The sequence below is a fragment of the Photinus pyralis genome, unplaced genomic scaffold (assembly GCF_008802855.1).
Source record: "Photinus pyralis isolate 1611_PpyrPB1 unplaced genomic scaffold, Ppyr1.3 Ppyr1.4_LG1, whole genome shotgun sequence".
NCBI lineage: Eukaryota > Metazoa > Arthropoda > Insecta > Coleoptera > Lampyridae > Photinus > Photinus pyralis.
Window position 1 is genome coordinate 34,752,917 of NW_022170249.1, and position 6,389 is coordinate 34,759,305.

The 6,389-nt window shown below is 35.5% G+C and overlaps 1 long non-coding RNA gene across 1 annotated transcript; it reads left to right on the forward strand.

Annotated features, from left to right (window-relative positions):
- Positions 1 to 534: 534 nt before the first annotated feature.
- LOC116159265 lies at positions 535 to 1,333 on the forward strand. Its single transcript, XR_004142929.1, has 2 exons — positions 535 to 879; positions 931 to 1,333. It is a non-coding gene; the product is annotated as an uncharacterized LOC116159265 (long non-coding RNA).
- The last annotated feature ends 5,056 nt before the right edge of the window (positions 1,334 to 6,389 follow it).

Genomic DNA, 6,389 nt, shown 5'->3' on the forward strand with positions numbered 1-6,389 from the left:
ACTTCTCACAATCGACCGTTACGAATAATTTATCGCGAAGTCATTCCAGATTACCAGCTAATCAATCGTAAATGAAAGTAATAAATTCCCGCGCTTTTCTTTTGACGTTATTTTAACCCTTTTTCTGCAAAAACTAAAGTTGCAAAGCTTGCAATTAAAACAAGCTAATTATACTAGCGGTAACCAGCAATTCCCTTTCCAGATCCTCCTCAAACAGATATTCTGCAAACTCGGCAGAAAATCTAGCGGAAATTATTTATTTGAACTAAATGAACTTCCTACCTTTATAACAGCGAGTTACTCATATAGAAAATCGCTTTCGTACTAATTACATACCAAAAACATATACGCAGCGACTTCGTGCATTAAAAAAATACGAGCGAAATTACTCCCTTGATAAGATTACCTTAATTAAAAATGCATAGAATTCAACCCAATGAACTTCACAGTATGTTGATTCGAAAAGCATTTCTGCAAAAAATTTGGGAAACTTGTAAATTAATAATAAAGAGAGAAAAAAAATAGTATATTATTATACGAGCATATAAAGTGTGCGATTATGACACGAGGTGAAGTTTGCAACACGAGCCGAAGGCGAGTGTTGTAATTTTTCCGAGTGTCATAATCGCCTTTATATGCAAGTAAAATACGCTATTTTATCTACGACTATTTAATTAAATAGAAAATGCGGCATCTGAATCAGTTTGAAACGTAGCAACTTCATAGCGGTAGCGCAATGTACGCCTATGGTTTGGTTTGCGTTCGTTCATTCGTTGACGGTATTTAACCTCAAATCTAATTCAATGTATCGCAATGTACCTAAGTGGCGAACTAAATATGCAATTTATCTTAAGTTCCCAGAAGTCATTAATTCAACACGTAAGATTATTGCTAATATAAATGGTTGTCATTCATTTTTCATTGTTTTAGATTGTGACATAACCTATGGAAGTAAGGTGGATATTTATGTGATGTAACTATGTACAACTATTCTCTAAATCCGATCCCGATGTATCAATTATGCCTGCAGAAATTGTTACACAGCTGCCAAATGGAATACAATATTTTGTTTCGCATACATAATCTAATTTTTCAAAGACTTTGTTACGCTTCTCCGACCTGCATCCAAGAAGTTTCTTCCTCTTTTAGAAACGAAGTTTAAGCAATGAAAGCATAGTTTTATTGCAAATTTAAGGGCAAGAGGTGTTTTTTATTAGTTAACGTACATATTGTAGCCATCTATTTAAGTAATTTGGTCAATGCCTAGTATGTAAGACCTGTTACGAATTATCAATTCTTAAAATAAATCATGCAAAACGGTGGTTAAGTGCTACGACAATTTGTATCCTTTATTGTCAACGAGTTTACAATATGTTATTGTTTTGTATCGTGGCACAATTTCGACAACAATACCACATATGTTGTACGAAACATATTCTCTTCGTAAAAGGCTGACACTTATAGGTTATACCTAGCATAATCTTCAAATGTGGCTTCCGATAATCCATTATGCTACAAATAATGCCTTGTGAATATGAAGGTATAGATACTTTAAATACAAACGAAAACCTTATTCCTGCTCATGCAGAATATTTGTATCAGCGACGGTATCTGTCGTTAAGTAACGTTGCCTGAACTTGCCAATGACTTCAGGTATTTTACAAGTTTATTTCATTCCATTTTATAAATATCGCACATATCTTGTCATAGGGGTGGATCAAGTTCCTGTATTAATTGTTTTTCAAATAAACCTACAAAGTTAAGCGTACGTAACCTGAAATCTCTCATTTCTAACCTAAGAAATGCTTAATTCAAAACAAAACTGACAGGTAGTATATACGAGATGGGCGGTTCTATTTTTAGTACATATGCAATTATGAACTTATACATATGCAATTATGAGAAATATATAGTGACATAAAGTAGTTGTAGATAAGGATTTTAGAGGAACCGATAATAATGCATATCATAATTCGCTAAAATATAGTGACGTTATTTGAGCGTTATTTAATAGTCGTAGATAAAAGAGTTTAATTGGTATACTAAAACACGGATCTAAACAAGGCTAAACCTAAAATACTTTTCCTTACAGTCAATATGGATTATTTTTATCTAAATTTATAGATAACAACTATATAACCAACTATAACATCACAATCTTATTGCAAGGCTTTGTAGGCCGAGAACCTCCATAAGACTTCCCACTTGGAAGACATTTTTCCCCACTAATAATTCTTCTTTGCTTGGATTATTTGTTCTCTGTTCTTCTTCTTATATTGGTTTCTTCTTTTGGTTAACCACTTTTTTTGTAAAGGGGGCACTACGGTCATTCTTCTCATGGAAAACATTAGTATTGCTTGCTATATGGCACATTGTTTAGCAAAAGTGATGGAAGAGTTTGGACTTAAGTCCATTCATGTGATACGTTATTAACCACTATAGCACTCCCAACACCGTTGTCAGTTTTGGATCCATCCGGGTATATAATTCTGCTCGGGGGATATTTACTGCCGATGCTTTGTAATTCCCATGGGTAAGTATGATCTTTCGTAGTTTCTTTTTCATATCCTTTTAGGTCTGTTCCTGTCATTCAAGATGTGGGAAATACTCTATCCAGCCTTTCTGGATATTTATGAATCTTACATAATAAGGGTGAGTAAGATCGCATTCGATGTGCAAATTTAAATTAGTGTTAAACATGATTATTTATTGGATAAAGCGGTAATGACATAATTTTTTTAACAAAGGAATTTGTTATTAATTGATTCCTTTTTGTCTCCAATAACGTATGGCTGCATTATACAGGGTGTTACACGACCGTTCGAAAAAAAAAAATCGGGTTGTAGAGGGCATCAAAACAAGCACTTTTTCCAAATAAACCGAGGGTCCAACGTGTTTCGTTTGGGAGCCACCCCCCAAAGAGTGTTGAAATCTGCATTTCTTCTTTAATTTTTTTCTCAGCAACCATAAGAGTTACAAAGTCGGGTGGCATGTCTTTGAATAGGTTTTTGGGTATGCTCTTTCCGATTTTGCAATTTTTTTTTTCAAAATTCCTACCCCTAAAGGGCGCACCCCTAAACTAGGGTGCAAAAAAAAATTCTGATTTCGACGAAATTTGGTATCTGGGGTTTTTTAACATGAAAATCACGAATCTGAAATTAGTTTTTGAAAATTCGAAAAAAAAAGTTCCACTGCAATTCTTGGCGGGACAACGAAAATAGAGATAATTCCACGAAATTTGTTGTGTACATACTAAACGAGTTAAGGAACAAAACTGTCGAACAGTTTTTTAAAATAACTTTTCAAACAAAAGTTATACTCATTTGAATGTTGGTCCTTCGGGTCGCGAAGTGTCCCAAGCCTACTAGTAAGCCAGGAGCGTGTTCTTTTGGAAGTTATTTTTCAACCTAAGATTATGAAAATTTTTGATCATAGTGAAAAAGTATCATACGGAAAGTGATTTGACTTTTTCCCCTACCTTATTTAGATAATAAATAATCGATCAGCGCTTTAAGATACCTTGGTAGGTGTTTTAATCGATACATCGAATTTTTTAATCATTTAATGACCGAATTAATTCCAAATAACAAAATATCGACTCAAACCGTTAATCTTTTGTTTTTGCGACATTGTCAACCAACACATGCGAAATTATGGCTTACTAGTAGGCTTGGGACACTTCGCGACCCGAAGGACCAACATTCAAATGAGTATAACTTTTGTTTGAAAAGTTATTTTAAAAAACTGTTCGACAGTTTTGTTCCTTAACTCGTTTAGTATGTACACAACAAATTTCGTGGAATTATCTCTATTTTCGTTGTCCCGCCAAGAATTGCAGTGGAACTTTTTTTTTCGAATTTTCAAAAACTAATTTCAGATTCGTGATTTTCATGTTAAAAAACCCCCAGATACCAAATTTCGTCGAAATCAGAATTTTTTTTTGCACCCTAGTTTAGGGGTGCGCCCTTTAGGGGTAGGAATTTTGAAAAAAAAATTGCAAAATCGGAAAGAGCATACCCAAAAACCTATTCAAAGACATGCCACCCGACTTTGTAACTCTTATGGTTGCTGAGAAAAGAATTAAAGAAGAAATGCAGATTTCAACACTCTTTGGGGGGTGGCTCCCAAACGAAACACGTTGGACCCTCGGTTTATTTGGAAAAAGTGCTTGTTTTGATGCCCTCTACAACCCGATTTTTTTTTTTCGAACGGTCGTGTAACACCCTGTATAAGCGGCCTAATTTTTGCAAGCAATTATTGGCGTGCGGACGAATTAGCTATACAACGGTAATAATTTGCGCCAGTATTAATGTTCGATAGATCGTGATGAGGCAGGCAAATTTTACCTTGTGTGCCCCATTTAGTGTGAGCTAGTACAAGGACCGTCAAGTAAGTTGCACTATTTTTTTAAAATTCGTGTGGATGGCGGGAAAAGTCTGGGAGTTGCAGAGAGTTTGTATCTGGGTGTAGTAGCAGCACTGTAAAATTCCTAAGTGTGTGTGTGTGTGTGTGTGTCAGTCAATCGAGTAAGCTATCAAGTTGCAGCAAGTACGGAGACTTGGTCTCACCCAGAGTCACTACAATTGTAGTAGATTTACTACAATTTAATGGTTTTAATACGTTACTACTCTTTTTTAGTATCTGATACATTTTTAATATTTCTACTACAATCTACTACATTTACAAATTACCTTTTTACTTCCATGAAACTCATGTTGTATTTTTATTTTCTTCGCAAAAAAAACCTTGCCACATGTCAACGTCCTAATTTTGCTCCCACAAGCCATGCCCTGTGCCCGTGTCCGACCGTCCGCGACTATTCGGCATTTCGGCAACTGCGTAGCTTGAATGAAATCACCATGTCGCGCGTCAAGGACGTCAAGGTTAATAATTGTTTAGTAATTTAGTTAGTCACTTCGAATCGAGTCGAGTTGCAACTTGCGTTCAGAAGTTCTAATATTTAGTTTTTGGTGTGTGTAATTGTAAATATTGTGTGTATTTTTTTTGTCATGGACAGGTACGTATCCAGCCAATCATTAAACTACATTACATGTTAAATTACATATTATATTAGCATTGTTTATTCATTTATAGTTGTTCCACCTAATGACCTAAGTTACTGATAAGTGCTGCCACATCGTGTTGAATTGTGGTATTATCTGATTATTCAATTGGTTTGTGTATAATACTCTAATTTAAATTATATCATCTCTTCCATGAGTCCTATAGAGCATTCGCACCTTAGTATGCAGTATGGGGTCTTATGGACTATATCCCTCCTTTACTAATTTGCGTCATTCTTCAATAACGCTATCCTTATTCCTTACCGCAATGATGCCAAACTTACATATGATTGAATTTAAGCTTTAAAACAAAATATAACGTCAAATCTTCTTGTATTGTCATTACGTGTGTGGTTCGTTTTTGTCTTTCGTATTTAACACATTTTATTGTCTCATTGCTTTAAAAATCGTTCTTTTAAGAACGCCTCCATCTCGTACTTTATATACAAGGTAACTTTGAGTGTTCTTGTAGAACCGTTATTTGATTTCATCTTTTTAGAATATCCCATTAAATGGAAGCCGAAGCTGAAGCTGGATCTGCTAACGTGAAACGCCATAAAGGAGAGTGTTTTAGCCGGAAGGAGAAACACCTCATTATCAACGTGCTGAACTATTTCTCGGGAACGATGAACGTTACTGCAGCTGTGAAAGAAGCAAGTAAAGCTTTATGTTGTTCTGAACGGAGCATCTATGCCATTAAAAAGGAAGACGGAAACGAAGGTGTATCAAGCCCGAAAAAACGCAAGCAAAGAAAAGGGAAACAAAGCAATGATCGTCTTCATGTGTATGATGAAAATGTGCAATCAGTTATTCGACGTAAAGTGCATAACTTCTTCATTACAAATATTCCACCAACTATGAACAGCATCTTAGCTTCCGTAAATGACGATAACGATCTACCCAACTTTAAACGCACCACATTATTCAATCTCTTGAAAGATATGGGTTTTGAATTTAAGAAGGTTGGCCGCAAGAGTATCCTTATTGAACGGGATGATATTATACGATGGAGACATAAATACCTACGTCGCATCAGGAAGTTGAGAGAAGAAGGTGCTTAATCTTTTTATTATATTTAATTGCAAATTACATAATATTTATATTTTAGGTAAAAATATTGTGTATACGGATGAGTCATGGGTTAACATTGGTCATTCGGTGAGCAGGGCGTGGCATGACACCACCGTTGAAAGCAATCGTCAGGCATTCATCAAAGGACTCAGTACAGGTTTAAAATCACCCACTGGTCTAGGGCCTCGCTTTGCGTTAGTACATGCTGGTGGTGATAATGGTTTTATTCCGGGCGCGGAACTGACTTTTCTCTGC